The 21446-nt window shown below is 35.9% G+C and overlaps 1 protein-coding gene across 2 annotated transcripts in view; it reads left to right on the forward strand.

Moving 5' to 3' along the window:
* Gasz (ankyrin repeat, SAM and basic leucine zipper domain-containing protein 1) overlaps window positions 1–21446 on the forward strand; it is a 204145-nt gene that overhangs the window by 65072 nt on the left and 117627 nt on the right. The gene's annotated exons all lie outside the window — the stretch shown is intronic.

Below are 21446 nucleotides of genomic sequence, written 5' to 3' on the forward strand. Positions count from 1 at the left end.
CTTCTAGACAACGTCACCTATCGCAGTGTGCGTTGTCGCGACAGAGCCCCAAGTTAATGTTGCGTGTGAAGTTATGGCCCAGTTTCAGAACTGCATGCGCTAACTTCGCAGTGGCTGTGAGCTCCTACAGGACTTCACGTCACGCAGTGCTACTTCTTAGGTTTTATCACCGCTTACCAACAGGCGAGATCGAGGCCAAACGTGTGCCGTGTGTAAACAAATATATTTTATTTACCAGTGATTGATATTTGTCAATTTATAAGTCAATTAGTAGACAATTTTTGGGCAGATTGAATATTAAAACGGCCGTGTCAATTATGTGATTGTTCTGTGTTGTCACAGTATTGTCACTTCTAGACAACGTCACCTATCGCAGTGTGCGTTGTCGCGACAGAGCCCCAAGTTAATGTTGCGTGTGAAGTTATGGCCCAGTTTCAGAACTGCATGCGCTAACTTCGCAGTGGCTGTGAGCTTCTACAGGACTTCATGTCACGCAGTGCTACTTCTTAGGTTTTATCACCGCTTACCAACAGGCGAGATCGAGGCCAAACGTGTGCCGTGTGTAAACAAATATATTTTATTTAACAGTGATCGATATTTGTCAATTTATAAATCAATTAGTAGACAAATTTTAAGCAGATTGAATGTTAAAACGGCCGTGTCAATTGTGTGATTGTTGTCACACTATTGTCGCTTCTAGACAACGTCACCTATCGCAGTGTGCGTTGTCGCGACAGAGCCCCAAGTTAATGTTGCGTGTGAAGTTATGGCCCAGTTTCAGAACTGCATGCGCTAACTTCGCAGTGGCTGTGAGCTCCTACAGGAATTCACGTCACGCAGCGTTAGTTTTTGATAACTAGCAAAATAGCTTTACATATACTGTATTTTATTATTGTAATTTATTTATCATTTCCTTTAACGGATAAGGAAAACTTCGTAAGGGATATGAGTGGAAGTCGTATAAAAAGGTATGTGAAATTGGTAGACATCTGTAATTCGGAATGGACCAGCATAGTGGACTAAAGTATAAATAAAGCCTTTTAATCTGGTCAGAGACCCTTGCTCATAATACCTGACTAATAGATTGATAGACCTTTGTGAAATAAACTTAGTGAAACTTAAGAGATTTCCATGGCCATCGTTGTATTAAAAATTAAATAATATTTTTATAATATCTCTTAACATACCATTATCCTCTAAAACAGTGGGAAAATCGATCAGAGGTAAAGATATTACTCAATATTTTTATCTAAACAAATGTATAACTGTCGCGAAAATTTATTAAAAAATTAGCTGACCCGGCAAACGTTGTATTGCCCTTAGCACTTAGGGGTATGAAAAATAGATAGTAGCCGATTCTCAGACCTACTGAATATGCATATAAAATTTGATGAAAATCAGTAAAGACGTTTCGGAGGAGTACGGTAACTAACATTGTGACACGAGAATTTTATATATAAGATTGCGACACAAGTTATCTCAAACATTGTATAAATTCTTAAGATATCAATTTACCTGTACATTTCCTCGTTACGCTCATTCCTGTTCCTCGCGCGTCAAAGAAAAACATTTTCAATGAACAAAGTGGCGCTAAGAACACATTACCCTTTTTTCTTCTGCCTCCTTTTTGAGGTCCAAGTACAACCCTTCAACTTAAGTGAACGTTAATTGCTCCGTGAGAACAGTTACACCTGCTCGAGAATTATGGCGCTGTGCTAATAAACACAAAACAATTGGAATTTAAAAATTAAACGACGGCGTCCTTCGTTTAATACCTTAAGTACTGCATTAGGTATAATGCGATGAGTAATCTTTTTTTTTTTTTTTATAATATAAGAGTAGCAGACGAGCATGTAGTCCACCTGATGGTAAGTGGCTACTGCCGCCCATGGACATCTGTAATCAACACCAGATAGGATTAGATATTTCTACCTGAGGTCGGCCACAAGTGCGCCGCTACCCCAGAGGACTAAGCTGGAACGCCTCGGAAAAGTATGTCTCCCTTACCACACCCTTCAAACCGGAACACAGCAGCGCCTAACACTGCTATTATTAGGCAGAAATAGGTGTGGCGGTGGTGCCGCCGGAGTCGATAATAATAATAATAATTTCAGGTAAATTGAATTTAGTACCTACTCAAAGTAAGATTGTATTTTTTAAAACAACAAAAGTTGAGGTTTTAGTGGGAGACGGGGTCGACGAAAGTAAGGGAGAAAATAAAAATCAATCGTTACAATAAACAAACAATTAGATTAAAGAAAACCATTTTCACAATAACTTTATATTTAAAAGATAGATTATTCTTACTCTTATTCTTAATACTAGCATCCAATATTATACAGAATTGGAAAAATTCAGTAGGACTACCATGAGTTTACAAAAGTATTACTCGCTAGCGACTGCGTAAAATAAATGTATGAAAAATTGTACAGCGCCTCTGGTGGTTACTCGTAGAACTAAAATCCGTAGTGACGTAACTCGATACGTAAAAAACCTATCGAAATCAAATCGCTAGCGAATGTCATTATGATCTATTGCCATACAAATTCGGTCCCATGAGTCATTAATTTGACAGACGTTGTCAAGAAATACCGTAACGATAGTAGTTATGTTATTCACTAGCAAAATGACAATAGTTTTCTATTTACCATTTCTATAGTGGCGTTTCTATGCCAACTCATGGTAATGCTACAGTTCATTTGAATAATACCACTCTAGGGGCCCGTGAAGTGAAATATTTAAAGCGTATGAAAATATTTTAGAAAGAATAGCTTTATTTTAGAATGAGCGCCATCATAAATCGCACCCTGCTGCAATAACACACGATGCGCACTGAATTTCAAACACATATCGCATTAAAACCTTAAAGTTATTGACAGTGGCTGCAATGTTCGTAAAAGTATTCTGTATAAGCGAAATAAAAGTCATCTAGTTGATACATTATATTAAGTTTTATATCTAGTACATTATATTCAATATTTTATTGTAAGTGCTTTGTTTCTTCTGTTATTTTTTAAGATTTCCTAATGTTTGGGTCTGCTTCTAATAATTTTAAAGATTTGAACATATTGTGTATGTGACTACGACTCTATGCGTGTATCTTATAGTGGACGAGCATCATAATCTAAAATATTAAATTTAAATGTGTCTAGATAACTTTTGTGTTACTTATTACTGACCTTTTTATATCAAGCCTAAAAACAGTTATATTAAAGAGTTTCATATACGAGTATCTATGGGTTTTTGTAGTTTATTATCTATTCACATTAAGTAAAATATGTAGAATGAGCAAAATATTCTGTTAAACAGCCCACAAATTGCAAATCCAAATCGTTTGAACTCAACAATACCGGTAAAAATTTCGTCTCGTAGAAGGGATTTGTATTAAGACAGATTTATGTTCTAATTAGTCGTCCCCGAACGCAGACCTTCGTAAAACGAATTTACGCGACCGCAGCGCTGTGTGCTCTGCTGTGAATTGTTTCATATGATTTACACGACAGGTAACACTTATGCTAATTAAATTGAAGATTTCAAAATATTTTGCAAACGAAAAACGCTTGATATTAATAAATAATTAAAAAATGTTTACCACAGAAAGTAATTTTTGCCTATATATATATAATATTAACTATAATATTAACACTTTTAGTTAATAACCGCATTTGACAGTTAAAGTTTTTTACTCTTACCATCACTCCTAACAATAATATATATGTCGGAGGAAGAGTCGAATACAACGTAGAGGTTATTTAATGTAGCTAGACTTACTGTTGCTTTAGTATTTAAGTAATGTTATAGATACTTGATCAATTGAAGGGAATATTGTTTTAAATTATAATTAACAGTCATTGTATTGCTATCGTATTAGACGTCGAATCAGAGTAGAGACTTTTAAGAGGTCTCTAGCGGAGTCGAGGTACGAGTATGTGGCCGAGCGGTGGGGAAACATGGATAAGAACTGATGTGAGTGATCGAGGTGGATCATTATTTTGTTGTGCTTTGGAGCGTGTAGTCACTACCTTGAACCTGCTGCTCAAATCCTTTGTTTGTAACGTAATAGTAGTAGTATAGTTACTTTGTAAATGCATAGTTATAAAAGTTAAGAACAATAAATATTGTGATTACTGTGTTTGTCCCTGCATGTACCCTATGACAACGCCCACAAAACCCATAAATTCTATCAATGATGTCGATGAGAGCCGTCCGTCTGCGACATATATAATATATAATTTTAATAATGTTTATGTTTTGTGAAATACTGTTATCGCTTTGATAGGTACTTTCTAAACCCATTGAATAGATTCCCACCCAATAATTAATTGTAAAAATATAATAGCAAAGATTTCAAAAAATCTTTACACTTCAAAGAATAAAATTTAAAAGAGAAAGAAGCAAACTTTAAAATACTTGAAAGAGTTATAAACGTTCTAAGTATGACATTCACTCGAAACTCTGTACAAAATAATACTTTTACTTTTAAAGTTCAACGACAGGATTTTTATTCAAAGGAACGGATTTTATTAAGACATATTTATGTTCTAATTAGTCGTCCTCCGGATGTGAGGCTGGGTGAAACGAATTTACGCGACCATAACGTATACCCATTGTTTCATATGATTTACGTACACCTATCGGCAATTTACTACTTAAACATACTACCTAAAATAATAATGCTCTATACACATAGCCCATACTAGGATGTTTCCTGTATCGTGGGTGCTTTAAACATAAAAACATTCATATCCAGCAATGACGGAAAGAAAACGAACAGAACAGACCTGACTGATATCTAAATTGATCATTTAGATATATGTCCGGGATCGAATCCGGAACCTACGTATTACCCCGGTATGGTGACCGCGATCCACGTCGACGATGCGCGATGTACGTTGTCTACGTACATTCTTCCAAGTAATATCCTTTTTTATGGACTTTCATCATATTTTAAAAAAAGTGGTAGAAAACTTTGTGGTTAGACTCCGGAAGCACCACCACAGTAATTCTGTCCATGGCAGCGGTGTTGCATATGCACTCTTGTATTCTGGTTGGAAGGGTGTGGGAAAAGAGACATAAGACAAAGACCTTAATTGGAGTTGATTACAGAAGTCCATAGGGAACAGTGAAAACTTAGGATGGAATCAAGAATAACAATGTCACGCTACATTTATTATCGCTCCCACAAAGTATGTGTATTGTCAAAAACTCGCGGTTTGGAGAACGGTAAAAACAGCAATATCAGCGTATTTCTGAGTTGAAATATTCAGAATCCTTCACCTGGGGATGAACATTCACAAACACGATTGCCAAACACACGACTATTATCAATTCACAGTCGGTGGCTTATAACAAAGGGTTCAGTCGCGTCATGGCACCGTTTTTATTCACTTTGGCGTATACAAAGCTCTTTCTATACTAACACCAAATTTGCAAATTCTGTGGCAAAAAACGAATGTCTTTTTTTCTATTTTTAGTGTGAATATTTTTTGTAGGCCGCTTTGCTTGTAACATATTTGTAACAAAATCCTCGACAGGTTAAATATCTATTGGAAGGGATAAAATGTTTTTTCTAGAGAAAGTGCAATATACGAGTACATAGTTCGTATTTCACGAAATTGTTTTGTTTTGCACACGAATCCAGATTCCACCGCCATTCAAGCAAATATTTTTAACGTTGAATTTAAACGTATGTTTTGACTTTGTTTCGTGTCTCTCGTGGAACCGGCTCTTGCTGCACATTGTTCACACCACAGGTAATATTAGTTCAAACCGTAGAAAATACAAAAGTAACCTAGGTTACGCTTGATGCACATAGAGTTAAGCAACGTTGGGTGCGGTCTGATTTTGGATGGGTGGCTAAATTCTTATGCACTTCTGTGCTACGGCAAACTGGATAGCAGTTGCTAAACGACATACATCCTACACTGTTTGGCTACAAACCCATACACTTACCCCTCACCAGTGCTCATGGGAGTAGCTTAGTGGAGTAGGTTCCAGGTTCCCGCATTTGTGGACGATACCCATGCCTAGTAGTGGGGAATGAAGTAAAGGATTGCTATCAATCTTGACTGGTTACACTTTTCAATGTAGAACATAACATGAAAACACATTATAAGGTAAAATATGTGATTAGAGCCTCTTCACTTGAACCACGAACAATTTAAGCACCTCCGAATTGTCATAGTCACATAACATTACTTCTCAAATGTGGTTAAACAAATTTTCAGACATAGTATACCGACAGGAACCTGTTTTGAAGTTAAATTACCAAAGTTTGACAAGCGGTCCGACTCACTGAACTACGCTGGCAATAATTCTGCAGCAAGGCTGTAAGACAATCTGTTGGTACTTTCAATTGACTTGTAGTTAGGTAATGGACTATTTCTAGAGTTAAAACAAGTATTCGACAACACTTTTAAAGTAGTGCAAACATTTTTTTAAATATTAATGTATACAAATATAAAAGTTTTGAAAATACTACAAAGATAAAAATCTAGACTTAATTAAAGCTTTAATTAAAATGTGTTAAACTGTAACTTATGATATGATAGTCATTTTTGAGCGAAGCGTTATAATAATCTATGAAAACGAGATAAATATGGCGAGAGTGGATAACTAATAAAAAAGTAAAACTTTTCAACCATTTTTCTTCTGTTTGGAAAGAACAATAAGATACGAATAATATTTCGAAGTGAAATATTAATGTCTATTTTTATTACAGTGTTTTTCAAAGTGTAAGTCGCGACCCCTTGAAGGGATAAATTTTAAAAATATATTTTATGAATATTTTACGACAGCAATGATGATTAAAGGACATTTGTGGGTTTTGTGGGACCTTAACCAGTGCCTTAATATCAAAAAAATAAACATTTTGTATAGACCTAGTATTGATTTCATAATAGAATAAAAGTTAGAAACAACGTAGTCGCGAATTATTTTCACAAACAACTTGAAAACATGAACATGAAATATTTTTAAATACTAAGGGAGTCGTACCACGAAAAAGATTGAAAACCACTGCACTGTAATATGAGAAGACCCCAGTCGTATTTTGGTTCGCCGCCGGCGCGTGGTGGGACCTGGCTACCGCAGCACGGCACAGGTGCTCGGCCGAGCCGCTCGCCAATTGCTTCCATCTAATGAAATACTGCTCCCAAGACACTCCAACCGCCGCTTCTCAAATTGAAACTGGAGATTATCTCTTTGTCGCTATTTCGCCTTTATACTTTTATTTAATTGAACAGACGTCCAGACCAATTTCGCGATTCTTAATTCCTAACCTTTCCGGCGGAGCAATATCTAAAACTACTTTAGCGGGTTTACGGACGTATTTACTTATATCCCAGCCGGTACGGACCGACCCGCATGATATTAATTTCTGCCAAGTTTCCGGGACACCGACAGGCTTATAAGATTAGAATAATTTTCTCGTTTCGAGGACTTCCCGCGAACGTAACCAGCAGTTTAATTAAAACTAACAGTTGTCTCACACAGTCTTATCCGGCAATTTGCGAGGTATTACAGGCCGAACTTTGTCCACAAATTATCCCGACTCCATTTAACAAAGCGGTTATGTTAATACGACCTCAACAGATTTCCTCACTGTTTTTTGAGCGTGCACCAAATTACGACATAAATGTAAAATATTGTGTTTAATTTTAAGTTTTTATTATAATCAACTCTGTCTTGCGGGTATAAAACAAAAGCTATCGTTAAGTCGGAGCGAATGAGCTTTTTATGAGCATCATAACACTTTTAGATGCTGGAACCAACTATTGAATTAGTAATGACAGTTAATGTACACTGTTAACAGGGTCTGCAGATAGAAAATTTAATTATATATAAGTTATAGTGCAGAAAGAAAAAATAAATTAGTGATAGCCTAGTGGCTGAAACTCGACCTCTTGATCGAGGGGTCCGAGGTTCAAATCCCAGACGCACCTCTGTTTTTTTTATTTTAATTATGTGCGTATTAGAAATTATCGTGAAAACATCGTGATGAAACCTACACTCTTCAGTTCTTACAAAACGAGATGTCAAAAGTGTGTGTGTCAATCAATGCGTTTTTATCCAACGTTGTGGACGAAAAGTGACTCGTGTACATTAAGTACTAGAACAATTATTATTTTTGAAGGTGGTAGAACCCTTTATGGTTCGACTCCGGCGGCACCACCGCCACACCTATTTCTACCTAATAACAGCAGTGTTGGGCGCTGCTGTGTTCCGGTTTGAAGGGTGTGGTAAGGGAGACAGACTTTTCCGAGGCGTTTCAGCTTAGTCCTCAGAGGTAGCGGCGCATCTGTGGCCGACCTCAGGTAGGAATATCTAATCCTATCTGGGGTTGTTTACAGATGTCCATGGGCGGCAGAAGCCACTTACCATCAGGTGGACTGCATGCTCGTCTGCTACTCTTATATTATAAAAAAAAATATAGATTGAAGATGAAGTAAGAATAAAATACAAAATTGTTAATGTCACAGCTTGGTTGAACTGTTAAGCTACCTTATCTACATATGTCTAAAAGTACCGAAGAACGGATTGAAAATAGAACGTGAAAATGTAGTACCTAATTTCACCGCTTACCGCGTCGTGTATTCCAATATAGGTTCGAATAAAATCCGTTTGTCTCCATGCATATAAAGTTCATTTGTTTCGTCTGTGAAATATAGTGTGACATAAGTGAGGGGATGAATCTAAAGGAGGCTGACATCGAGTTAGAGTCCCCCTTCCTATCAACCGTTCTTATCTTTACTATGATATAAAGAAAAAGTGCCATTTTCTCAGCAATATCTTCTGTGTATGAGTGCTTATGAAATATGAATTCTATCTTGCAAAACATATTATTTCGTTATTACCGGATATATTGCGACATATTTCAGTAATAGGTATGGCGGCATCACTTTTGCACACGAATGAAAAAAAGGAATTCATTCGCTGTAAGTTTATCGTGTTCATGTTTCGTGTAACGAAATTGTTTCTGCTTTTTATATAAAACAAACACGACTGTTTTTTAACCCCATTCAAAAATAACATAGTTTTATAAATACTTGTAGGCAATTAGCCTTAATTTTAGTTAGGAACTTGATTTTTGTTCGTGTTTTTATTGTAGGGTTGCTATACTTTGTTTCTTTACCGTTGATTGGTTTTCCTTTGTAGAGTGGTTAACCGACCCGTGACGGCGACGTCGCGACGCACCCTGTAACTGCGTCGTGTAAATCATACGTGAATAGGTAACATAATATCAATGTGTTGGTGAATTCCTTGTTAAAAATAATTTGTACATTTTAATCCCTTTTTTAATTTGAAAAGATTAAAACGATCTTTTATATAACATTCCATTTATGCATCGTATGAAATTAAGAGGCAATCGACGTTTATACTCGATTTAGAGACTACCTATTCATCAATAATAGTCAGTCTTTTAATAACATAGTTGTTGATAACCCATTTTTAGTGGGTATGGGTAAACTTCATACAGGAGTTTTTGAAGTATTAGGAATATAGATACCTTTTCATATTTTCCCTTATCGTTTAAGCAAGTGATAATACGAGTAAAATGCGCATAATTTGAACTGCTTTTATTTAATAATTTTATGAATATACATTTCCCTGACAGTCTAAATTAGCATGCAAATCACGAAACGACAGGCATAAGTTTAAGTCTAACTTGTAATACACATGTTTTGTGCCAGTAGGAAGGAGACGCGCGACGGGAGCAAGGCGCTGATCCCCACAATCTGTCCCGAACAATAAGTCGCTCTAACAAAAGCCGGCCATTTGAACAAGTCGGAAACTTTTGTAAGTTTAGCTCTTTCTTCGCAGGTCTTGGCAGCGGCGCTACATCTCACAATGGAGGGAATAATCGTTAGGGTTGAGGATAGACATGAGAGCCACTACGAAACGGCTATTGCTTTATTTCATGCCAAATTGTTTCTTACTTAATGCTAGTTTTATTGAAGCTTTCAGAAGATGTTACGAACTTGGAAGATGAGTGTTAGTTTTAATTTATTTATGCCCTTCTACGTTTGAAAATGAGTTTTAACAAAATGTTAAAGTGCTTTATAGTTAATCTAAGCACTTCTGTGATAAGTACAATAAAAAATCCTCTATTAAGCTGTTTAAAATTTTAAATAAGCATTTAAGTGCTAAGAATTATATGAAGTAGTACCTAAGTATTCTATTTAATATGTTTAATAGAATTAGCTAGTAGTAATACTGGATAATGTTAAAATACTTATCTACACTAATATTATAAAGAGGAAATCTTTGTTTGTATGATTGGTTGTAATGAATAGGCTCAAAAACTATTGGACCGATTTTAAAAATTCTTTCACCATTCGAAAGCTACGATTAACATAGGCTATATTTTACATGAAATATATTTGATAAATAGATTTAGACTCGGTACAAAGTTTGCCGGGTCAGCTAGTATAAAATACAAAGGCTCTATTGCTTGTGCCTACAAGTGTCATGTACCGATGGAATACGATCTGCTTCCACTTCCGGCGAGGCGCCAGCTTTAAGTCGCTTACAATCACTTAAGATCACACCATCTTAAGTTTTTATCAATTTATAATCCCAATAAACATTAATAAAATATTTATAGCTATTTACTACAAAACATACAATAAATTGAAGGTGGTAGAACCCTTTGTTGTTCGCCTCCGGCGGCACCACCGCCACACCTATTTCTACCTAATAACAGCAGTGTTAGGCGCTGCTGTGTTCCGGTTTGAAGGGTGTGGTAAGGGAGACAAACTTTTCCGAGGCGTTCCATCTTAGTCCTCAGGAGTAGCGGCGCATCTGTGGCCGACCTCAGGTAGGAATATCTAATCTTATCTGGGGTTGATTACAGATGTCCATGGGCGGCAGTAGCCACTTACCATCAGGTGGACTGCATGCTCGTCTGCTACTCTTATATTATAAAAAAAAAACATACAATATATGTTGTAATTGACGTTTAATTTTATTCAACACTTTATTTCGGTATTTTCATGAATTTTTCGTAGCAAGCTTCAGCGTTTCAGCATCCATTTATGAATATCATGCATACATAAATGTAAAGTATTGCTTCATGTTATTAATATGTAATATTTCATTTCTATTAAAACTATATGCTTTTCATTTATATTTAAGTGTATTTTTAAATCATTTTCGTATATGATGCCACATCTATTTCTGCCTAATAACAGCGCTGCTGATCTAATTTGAAGGACGTGGTAACGGAGACTACTTATCAGAGGAGCTTCAATTTAGTCTTCAGAGATAGCATAAGTGACAGACTTCAGATCTATCTGAATTATTTGTTGTATATGGAATTGTTCATAAATGTTCATAAGTGGCAGCTGACTATCACGTGGACTGCATGCTCGCTTGCTACTTTTATTTTATCTCCTAAAAATAAATTCATGTAAAATGATATCCTGTGCATCTTGTACGAGGATAAAGCGAGGATCAGCGGGTGACGTTGACGCGACGTAACGCGATCCGGCGTCACTTCCGGCGTCCGTCACGTCGAACGACTTCCGGCGAGGCGCCAACCTCCAGCCACTTACAATCACTTACCTCTCCATAACACGACTGGAAACAAGGAAAACCCGGATCAGTGTTGTTCGTGCCGACATTGTTTTGTACTTTAGCTTAGTTTTGAGATTTTGTAGTAAAACTTCTTTACGCTTGGGGAAAAAGCTGGTGTTTGCGTGACGAGAGCGTTACGAAAAGTGAGCGGTCGAGGCGATCAAAGTTGAGAGACATCGACAACTACGTCAGGGACATGGGTTCTAGTTGAAGCCGATCATGAATGCTTTGTGACTCCTGAAGACAAAGATGATCGCTTCATGTAAATTAGTAGGCATGTGCATCGAAGGGTCTGGACCCTTCGATCGAAACGCAAGAACTGCTTCACGCTAGGAATAGGTGAAGGTGGACCACCTTCGCCATCTCTGTCAATCCATACATCATGACAGCAAAAGACCCTAATGCCTACTATTCCATACTTAACTAAGTCTCGTAGAAAGATGACTCGTGCCAATATCGAAATAATGTAGAGTTAACGACGATCGTAAAATAAAAAATAGACACATTATTTTTAAAAGCATTTTGTACATATTATTTTTGTCACATGCGTGTTAAATAAGTTAAGTCGTGTCAATTTTCATGAATACTAAGTGGAATTTTGAGTGGTGGTATGATTCGTGCACGAAATAAAATGGGAATATTAAAATATTTGTAGTCGTCATCCCAATATTGTCCATGCTGGACATATACCCTAGAAAGAGAGAGTTTTAGGCCACAGCCCACCATGCCAGGCGAGTGTGGAATAGCAGACTTCGCGTATCTTTGAGATTTTTTTAAAGAAATCTAAGGCGTGTAGGTTTTCTTATTAAATCTTCCTTCGCCGTTAAAGCAATTCAAAATTAAGTTCTATAATTTCTATAACTTTGAAAAATTAGAGGTGCGAGCCTGGCATTCGAACCTCGGAATTCTTTGATTAAGCGATCGAAATTTCAAAACACTAGACCATCGCTGTTGTCAACTGATATCTATACTTCTGTCCTATTTATTCAGCAAAATATTTCGCCAATATTTTACGAGTATTAATACGCATTCACGCCTAAATAACTTGTAATATAATTTCCTCTAAGCGTACAAACGCGTAGAGTTATATCAAAAATATCGGCTTAATTTCCGCTCCAGCATTGTTTTTAGAGGAAATTCGATTGGGACAAGAGACGGGCGTCAATATGAGCATATGTAATTTCCTTTCATATTCAATTTAATTCTTTGGGGAGGTTGTCCGACTGCGTAACATCAATACAGATTGTTCAGTCGAATTGGAAAAACGAAAATTAATATTTTATGTTCTAAAGCCCTTTGCTCGCGAATTTCGCGTCTATTTTCTACGTCGTTCCTTTTATTGTTTGATTTTTGTATTAATTATGAGACCCTTAAAGTTTATAGAACAGTAGCTTGAAAGGTAGGGGAGGGATGCAAAAGGATTGCTGTAATTTGGAGTCGACGAAAAAAAGTCAACTAGTCTCTGTTTTCCTTCAACGGCAAATAGAAGGTTCTCATATTTGAAGACTTTTATATTTTTACTTTCTTAGGGGGTGATTGGAATATATATAGTTTCTGAAAATTTTCGGCGAAAAAGAAGTCCTCCTGTTTGAAATATTTTTTTCTTTCCTCAGGAGAGGAAGAGGAATAAATGATACATAGGAATGTATCATTTATAATGCCCATGCTTTAAGCCCTAATTTACGATATTTATTATAACCATACCAAATTATACCCCATATTTGTTTACCTACAAACTATTTTCGGTGTTACATAATTTCACTACATTCACTCATAATGTAAAAGATTGTGTGCTGTATGACCTTTGGCGTAGAGGTCGTATCCTGAAGAGATGGAGACAGGTAAAGATGTGACCACATCAGACGGTTTGGTACCTGGTTAATAAAAATTAAAATTTAAACTTACTTTCTTAGACCCAATAGCAATTTAAAATTAAGCACTTTAATATGTCATTGATGTCCTTATACTTATATTGAGCAGACATTTTTAAATTAATGTACGTGATATAAAACGATGGTCGTTAGGGCGGTTTTATTAAAATCGTCAATCACTTTCCAGTCGGTAATACTTCGGTTGTCATGATATTATATTAAAGGTTGAGTTTTAATGCCTATAGTTTACGTTTACGATTTAATCTAAGTGGCTAACAATAGTCCAATTAATAATTCTAACTGTAACTGTACCGATAAATGGCTTATAATGGTCCGGCACATATTATTTTAATGAAATGTTTAATTTTACTTGTGTACTTTGTATATGATGTCTAAATCGAGTGCGTGCTTTCTTGGCTCATGGGCGTCGAGCACGCGACATCGCCTGTACCGCTATCGACTTACACTTTGTTAAATCTGGCCCAATATTTGTAAAGCCTATTCATTACTATCGCACCCTTATTTCATTGTTTCTCCTTGTTGAAGATCTTTATTTCTGTACGACGTTTAACAAGCATAAAATATTGATGCATAGGAATTTATGAATGGTTATCAGTCCAAAATAAATCTCATAGAAATTGTGAGTTGATTTTCTTAGAGAAATTCGCTGAATGCAATAGCGATAGTTACGTTTTTTTAAAGTATTTTACTTCGGGTCTATATAAGTCATATGTATATTGACTTATATATAAGTCAAGAGCCTATTGGCTTACATGGAGCTCGAGTGTTAAGATTGCTTTATTTGTATTTACTACAATTTTGTTATATTATTTTTTTTGTGTATCACATTAGCAAATCGTTAATCGGATAGACAGTTAGTATTATCTAAACTTATTGAAGTGTCGCGAAGGGAAGCCGTCTGTTCTTTTTCCAATTAAGCGGAGGAACGGATTGAGATCGAGCCTGTGGATCGGCGTCGACGCGTCGAGGTAGGGATGGCGATCTGAGATCGATTAATCGGAGAATCGATATTATGGGAAAAAATCGATTATTTTATTCGATCTCCAGTAATGGATCGATTCAGTGAACCGATCTTTAATATCGAAAGTCGATCTTTTCGAACTTGGTTAGAGACTTTTTTGTTGACGGATACGTATTTCAGTGCTTGTTTGGTCCTGATTACCGTTTTCTTCGCTATCTATGATGAAAAATCCCGTTTTAGCTGAAAAATCGAAATCGATTGTGGAAGAATCGATTCTTTGAGCCTCGATTGTTTGTGAATCGATTTGATTCGCACTTCGATTTGAATCGTACAAGAATCGATCTTTTTTTGAAAGAATCGCCATCCCTACGTCGAGCCAGCGCCGGAAACCTGTGAATAGTGCGGGGCTCTGAAAGAAAATCTAATTTGGATTTGAGGGATTACACGAGTCTTGTTTCGGCCTAGTGTAGGGATAGGACAACTTGCGCCCGTCTCGTGCAAATTGAATTAGATACGTAAAGGCTTCGCGCAAGGCTATTTTGTTTCAGAAATCTGTGTAAGTAATGCCATGAACTTTATTTCATCAGTACTGACTTGAGCTTGCTTCTAGAAGATGATATGTAGAATTCGTGGTATTTAAATCTATTATGTCTGACATACATAGCAACCATCTTTACCTTCAGGGTAGCGTAGCTTCGCATCTGTTGCCAAGTTAAGGTAGGAATCTTATCTTATCTGGGGTTGATTACAGACGTCCGTGGGCTGCGGCAGCCATTTTCCATCAGATAGACTGCATCCTCGTTTACTACTTTCATATTATAATAGAAATAATAATATTCTAAGTGTCACTGTAACATTAGGTGAAAATAACTGTTTATAACACAATGCGTAGTAAATTGCAACATCACATATAGAGCGGGTTAAGTCGCCGGGTCTATGAATCGACCGCAAACTCGTAATTTTCACTAAGAACGATAAATGGTGGCATTATTTCCACATGGTCGGAATTTAGATAGTTTAATAACATACCTATTACTCCGGTTTCAGTATGCTCTTACTTTTATAAAGCATTTCAGTTTACTAAGTTCCTTCCACTCAGAGTGTGATCACGTTGTTTTATAAGTTTAATAAGCTGTACTTCTTATTTTAATTAGTAAATTTTATTATTTTATTAGTAATCTTTAGTTAGCGATTTAAGGGTACACCTTTTTTTGATGTGAAACATCTATAGCCGCACGTAAAACCGATTTCTGGCGTGGCGACGCATGCCATGACGCTATACGATGGTATATATATACAGTCTATATGCAGTAGTGTGTACGGTGTGGCGACGCGTCGCCATGCGGATCGTAATATTTTATTTTATCATTATGACATATTTAGTTCCTGTCACAATATGTTCTTTTCTGCATATTACTTTTACAAAATAATGTCGATGTTTCACATCTGCCAGGCGTCCCGTGACGGCTCACATTTTTTTTTGTTGATGAGGGGAAACCTTCAAAAGGTACCCGACGCCATGGAAGTGACGCCGGGTTATGTGGGATTTTTACCGCACTAAAACCCCCCCGGTGGACGTCCTCAGCGTTTGGTGGAGAACTCCGGGATCTCCAACGGAACAACCGTAGTCCTCCTAACGCGATGCCCTTTTATCGGGCTCTGCCCTGGGAGGAGCAATTTACGCTCCTCTCACATCCCCTGGTGATTACAGCGATATGCGACCACACAAACCGCTGTCCTTCCCGGAGTCGCTTGCTGGACGGTTTGAGCTCCCACTCTTGCCGTCCGCAACCCCGGAAGCCCCTTTTATTCGCCTTTACGACAGGCAGGAGATACCGTAGCCATATTCTGGTCCCGGTACTACAGGGACAGGATCAATGATTACCTATTAATCTTGTTACTTACTTACCTCCGTATGAATAAGCATTAAGCATTTGCCTGCCAAAAGTCACATTTAAGAATTTTTCCATAATAGAAATTGAGAAATTTCGTTAAAAGTAAATTCAAAGAAAAATCAAATTAAACTCATAATAAGTTCAGGCTTCTTTAAATTGTCGAAAAGAGACATGTCTTACAAATAGCCAAAACACTGTGTTCTAACTAAAAGTTCTATTTTCGATCACGATCGAGTAACATGTGCCAAAAGTTTAAACTAAAAGCTAACTGTTAGCTGCATATTTCATGCTGAATGTATTTCACTTACCACTTTTTATTTTTGTCTGGCGAATGACATGTGGGGTCTCGGATTTAGGAACATGATGTAAACGTTGAATTTACTATGAAACGGTATTTTTATTTAGATTTCTTAAACGCCAAAAGTATAACATTTACATTTAGGGCGCATTTCCTGCCGCGCGTGTTTATGTCTACACGCGCGTCTTAAATGCACCCATGAATTATCTCTCTGCAGTCTCTTCGCCACCCATGTACGTGTGCGTATTAAATGGTTTCTCATGATGTAGTTGGTGTGAGAGCGACCCGCGTGCGGGCGTAAGCACGCGCGACGAGATAAACTCTCATTAGTCAGTTTATATCTTTTCCCATAAAACAAATCAATACAGTTCATATTATAATATTATTCAGTTACGTGATCGAATATTATACCAAATTGAAGTAAAACGGCATGTTGTCTTCGTCGATAAATTAAAAAAAAATACTTTGCTAAGTAGGTATACAAATTATAGATTTAATAATGATCATTGTAACTGTAATCATTATAAGCTTCATTAAGTAGGTCTCAGTAGGTATGATAAGGTTAAGTCCATAATCCATAACACTGGTCAAGTGTAAATGATCCATAACACAAAACATATTCATACATAAAATAATAATATCTTCTAAAAAAAGGCATCGAAATTTCTCAGAAGGCATAAGTTAGTGTCGGCGAAATAACGAAGGGTGCTAAGATCGAATTAAGTCCCGAATGATACGATCCACCTCGACTTATTTATGAGAGAAAAGAAATTAACGGAGCGGTTATCAGCTTACCATTACTGACTATAATTAAAGTCGGCCAGCCTGACCATTTATGCCCGCCATAAAGAAATCCTGATTATATCGCAAACTTCATCTGCAAATTAAACATGGAACGAAAGTAAAACATTACCTGCGCGTTAAATCGGAGTCTCAAAAAAACTTTTTATTGGTTTATTACATGCTTTATATTAGCTTCACTTGTATGTTCGTCATGAGTAACTCCGTTTTTAGTAGAAAGAGATCAACATACATCCTTATCTTACCCTGCATGTATGAAAGAATGAAATAGAATACCGAAAGCTTTTTAGTTGATTTTATCATAAAAGCGTTTTTTTTTAGTTTTTTGAACTATATTTTTTGTTTTTACTTTATACTATTCCACGACCATTCCATTAAAATAATTGTTCTAAGAAAACCTAATAGGAATGTAGGTATGATAAAATTGTATAGGGCAGTCTAATTATTAAAGTTTGAAACTTTTTATTGTAAGTACTCATATGATTTTCTAACGATTTAGTTAATTTAATTATTTTACCAGAGTCGAAAAGTAAATACTGTAATACAATCTGGAGCCATAGAAAATTCATCCGGTCAAATTAGCGATATTTAATAGCTTAGGCCGAAAGCATGTAGTTTAATAATCCAGTCATGACTTCTAATCGTTTTAATTTTAAGAAATACTTAATATGGATCACATAATTAACAATAATATAAGGTTCATAATAATACAAATAATAATAAATAATATTTTGGTGTTATATGAGTAGATCTACCTATCGCTAAAAGCTTAAAAATACTATAATAATTTTAAGTATGAATGCTGGAAGACAAAATATATTTTTTACAGAAATATATTTAATGACATGAAGTTACTAATCTAAGAAAACTCGTAACTAATCTTATGAATAAGCTCATTAGACTTTAAACTTACTTAGAATTCTACAATAAAAAAATAGACCTTTTCCTAACATATTTAACGGTACATTGATCCACGTAGGTAATCTTCGTTTTACGAAATTTCATCCTAATTATCGCTAATCGAATATTAATGTAAGACGCAATTTGGAAAATGTCATCGCTAAAATGATATCAGGGTGACATTTCAGGTTTATATGCGATAGAAATATCATCGCATTTTTTGCTAAGCTACTAAGGGAGATATTAACTAATCGCTTCAAGCTTCGAAAAAATAAAAAAGTATATACATAAAATTTTATCTAGACTAGGTGATGAAAAATAAAAGTTTTAAGCCAAATTCTGCTTCTTAGGAAACGCTTAATGGACATAAATTAATACTCATAAATTACTGTATTCGATAAATAAATTGTTTTAAATCCGTAATTTATCTCTGTAAGTCTGTAAAATTCGAATGAATATTTAGCAAGAAAACGATATATTATTATTCAAGAATGAATTCGTCGTTTTACTAGCAGTAAAACGGGAATGGGGTCACGATAAATAAACGGCGAAAAACAAGGCAACACCGAGATCGTAGGGTAAGCAAAATTAGAAAACCTGGGAGCCATCGCCACTGCACCATTTAACATCTTATCCGTTGTAATACATTTTCGTGCACATGTTCATTTTCCGGGCTCGTCGGCTACGAAGACAGATAACTTCCCGATGATTTAGTTTTATTGTTATCCGCCATCGAACTGTCTTCCCGCTTCGGTTCCTCTGGGCGGCGTAATTTTTAGGGTTCCGTACCCAAAAAGTAAAAACGGAAACCTTATTACGGAGACTTCACTGTCTGTCCGTCTGTCACAGGACTCTATGTCTGGAACCGTAAAAGATAGACATTTAAATTTTTTATAGAGGATGCATAACGGTTGCCCTTATAAGTAAATACTTACACTAAAAATAAAATAAACTAGAATATTAAAGGGTATATACAATTCCATACAACAAACCGGTACTTATCGACATTTTTCAATCCACCCAACTGTTAAACTGTACTAGGAAGACGGTTGAAAGTTTTACAATCCGTTTACAACTATAAATAAGAACAATAAAACATATTTTGATGGTTATTATATAAAAATAACTAATTTATAATGAACATTCGGTGATACGGAAGCCTCCGCCTGCGAGATCGACTCGTACTTGGCGAATTTTATATCTTCTGCTAGTTTTATCCCGGTGCGTGTAAAATTAGATCGTTAACCTCGTCAACAATATTTTAACTGTGAATTTGGACTGCCATAAATTTAAAGTAACAAAGTAGCGAAAATGTAAATGTTACGAAAACATAGAAATAACTTAGATTTTATCTCATTGCGTGTACGATTTTAAGAAGATGTAATTTTATTTTCCTAAATTCCAAGGGAAAGGATATGTTCTGAATATTGCTTAATAACGTAACAGATGCATTTTAGCATTTTATTTAAAAAAATATATTGATTGTTTGTCTGTACTTTGTTGTTAAGTTTATGCACATTCTATTGTGGCTTTGGATCCGGGCCGCGGCAATTTTAGGAGGCGGCAAAAAGACGAGAACATTTTTAAAAAGACAGGTTGACCTGTCCTTAAACCCAAGATTATCTATTTTGTACTACTTATAAACTTTTCATTTTTGTTCCGCAACTTTAAAAGGTTGCTATAAACCAAAAATTGCTTTTTCATGTTTACAGTATCGACTTGCAGCGGAAACGGCACTTGAATCAACAGCGCACTTGTCACGTGCCACAATTTTACAGCGGACTGCCCTGTCTCGGAAACGTTTTATTGGCTCGTTCGGTCACGTCCAACCGAAGATCGAAGTGTGAACCACAAGTTTTATGCGATATGACGTTCCGACCATCCATTGATTGGATACGCGTCAGGAGTTTAGGATTCAGATCATTGTTATACGAGTATCTAGTTTTATGTCGATGGGTAGTTTAATTGATAATGATGCTGATGAAATTTTTTGATTTGTAGAAATACCATAAGTCAACATGTGTGGATTGCAGCATGCAGTAAGTGGCTGCTACTGCTCATGGACATCTGTAATCAAGCCCAGATATAATTAGATTTCTACCTGAAGTCGGCCACAGGTGCGCTACCCCTGAGGACTAAGCTGGAAAGAACTAGAAGAATTAGCACGAGGAATTAAGGTTTAAACTAACAAACTTGTGTTTCATATAAACACAGTTTTACCTTTTGTATCAGTTTCATCAAGATTACACAATAAAGATGTTTTAATTTAAGAAAATGGATGAGTATATACCTACTTATATCTAATGTATGTTTATTAGATAAAAGCTTGTAATAAAATGTTATTAAAACAAAACCGTTCTTGTCGTGTACTACACTTTTACAGCGGGCAGCGCTATTATTAAATAATTTATTGGTTTGTTCGGAAAGTTCAGTCACGTTTCGATCTAAGATCGAAAAACAGGTTGCGGAGGTGAGATAAGAATAAACCGTTGATAACTATTCGAACAGATAATTTTTATTGTCGTACGATTTTAATTATTCTATCATGTTTTGTTAATGGTCTAAGATCCCGATATAAGACGATCTTCACCGAGCTGCTTAATGGATGAAACGTTTTTTATATTGAACTAAATATGTCAAAAAGTATATAGTAAATATGAATTTTTTACATTTTTTTCTTTTTCTTTTCGCTGGTCTGATTTATGGACAAATTACATACCGATCGAAAGTATAAGCCTATAGAGTATGCAAATGTTAGGTTGACTATTCTTTTCCTCTCACAATCCTTGGGTAAGCGGGTAAAGACAGGTAAACAAGTTGGCCTACCCAAGGACTGTGACAGGAAAAAATTGTCAACCTAAAGTGTGCATATTATAAGGCTTCATACTTTCGATTAGTTTCTAATGTTTCTATTAACGAAAAAAGTGAAATGTTTAAGAAAAAAACAAACTATTCTGGATTGATTTTTTTTAGTCAACCTATTTGCAATATACTTTTTATCATATTTAATTTGATACAAAAAACGTTTCATCCATTAAGCAGCTCGGTGAAGGTCGTCTTATATCGGGATCTTCTACTATAAGCTTTTTCGTTCTTTGCATTTTATATTTGTTGAATATTTG

This window comes from Epargyreus clarus, unplaced genomic scaffold (genome assembly GCF_041222505.1).
Source record: "Epargyreus clarus isolate Ecla_fem2 unplaced genomic scaffold, WU_Ecla_fem_2.2 ptg000023l, whole genome shotgun sequence".
Classification (NCBI taxonomy): domain Eukaryota; kingdom Metazoa; phylum Arthropoda; class Insecta; order Lepidoptera; family Hesperiidae; genus Epargyreus; species Epargyreus clarus.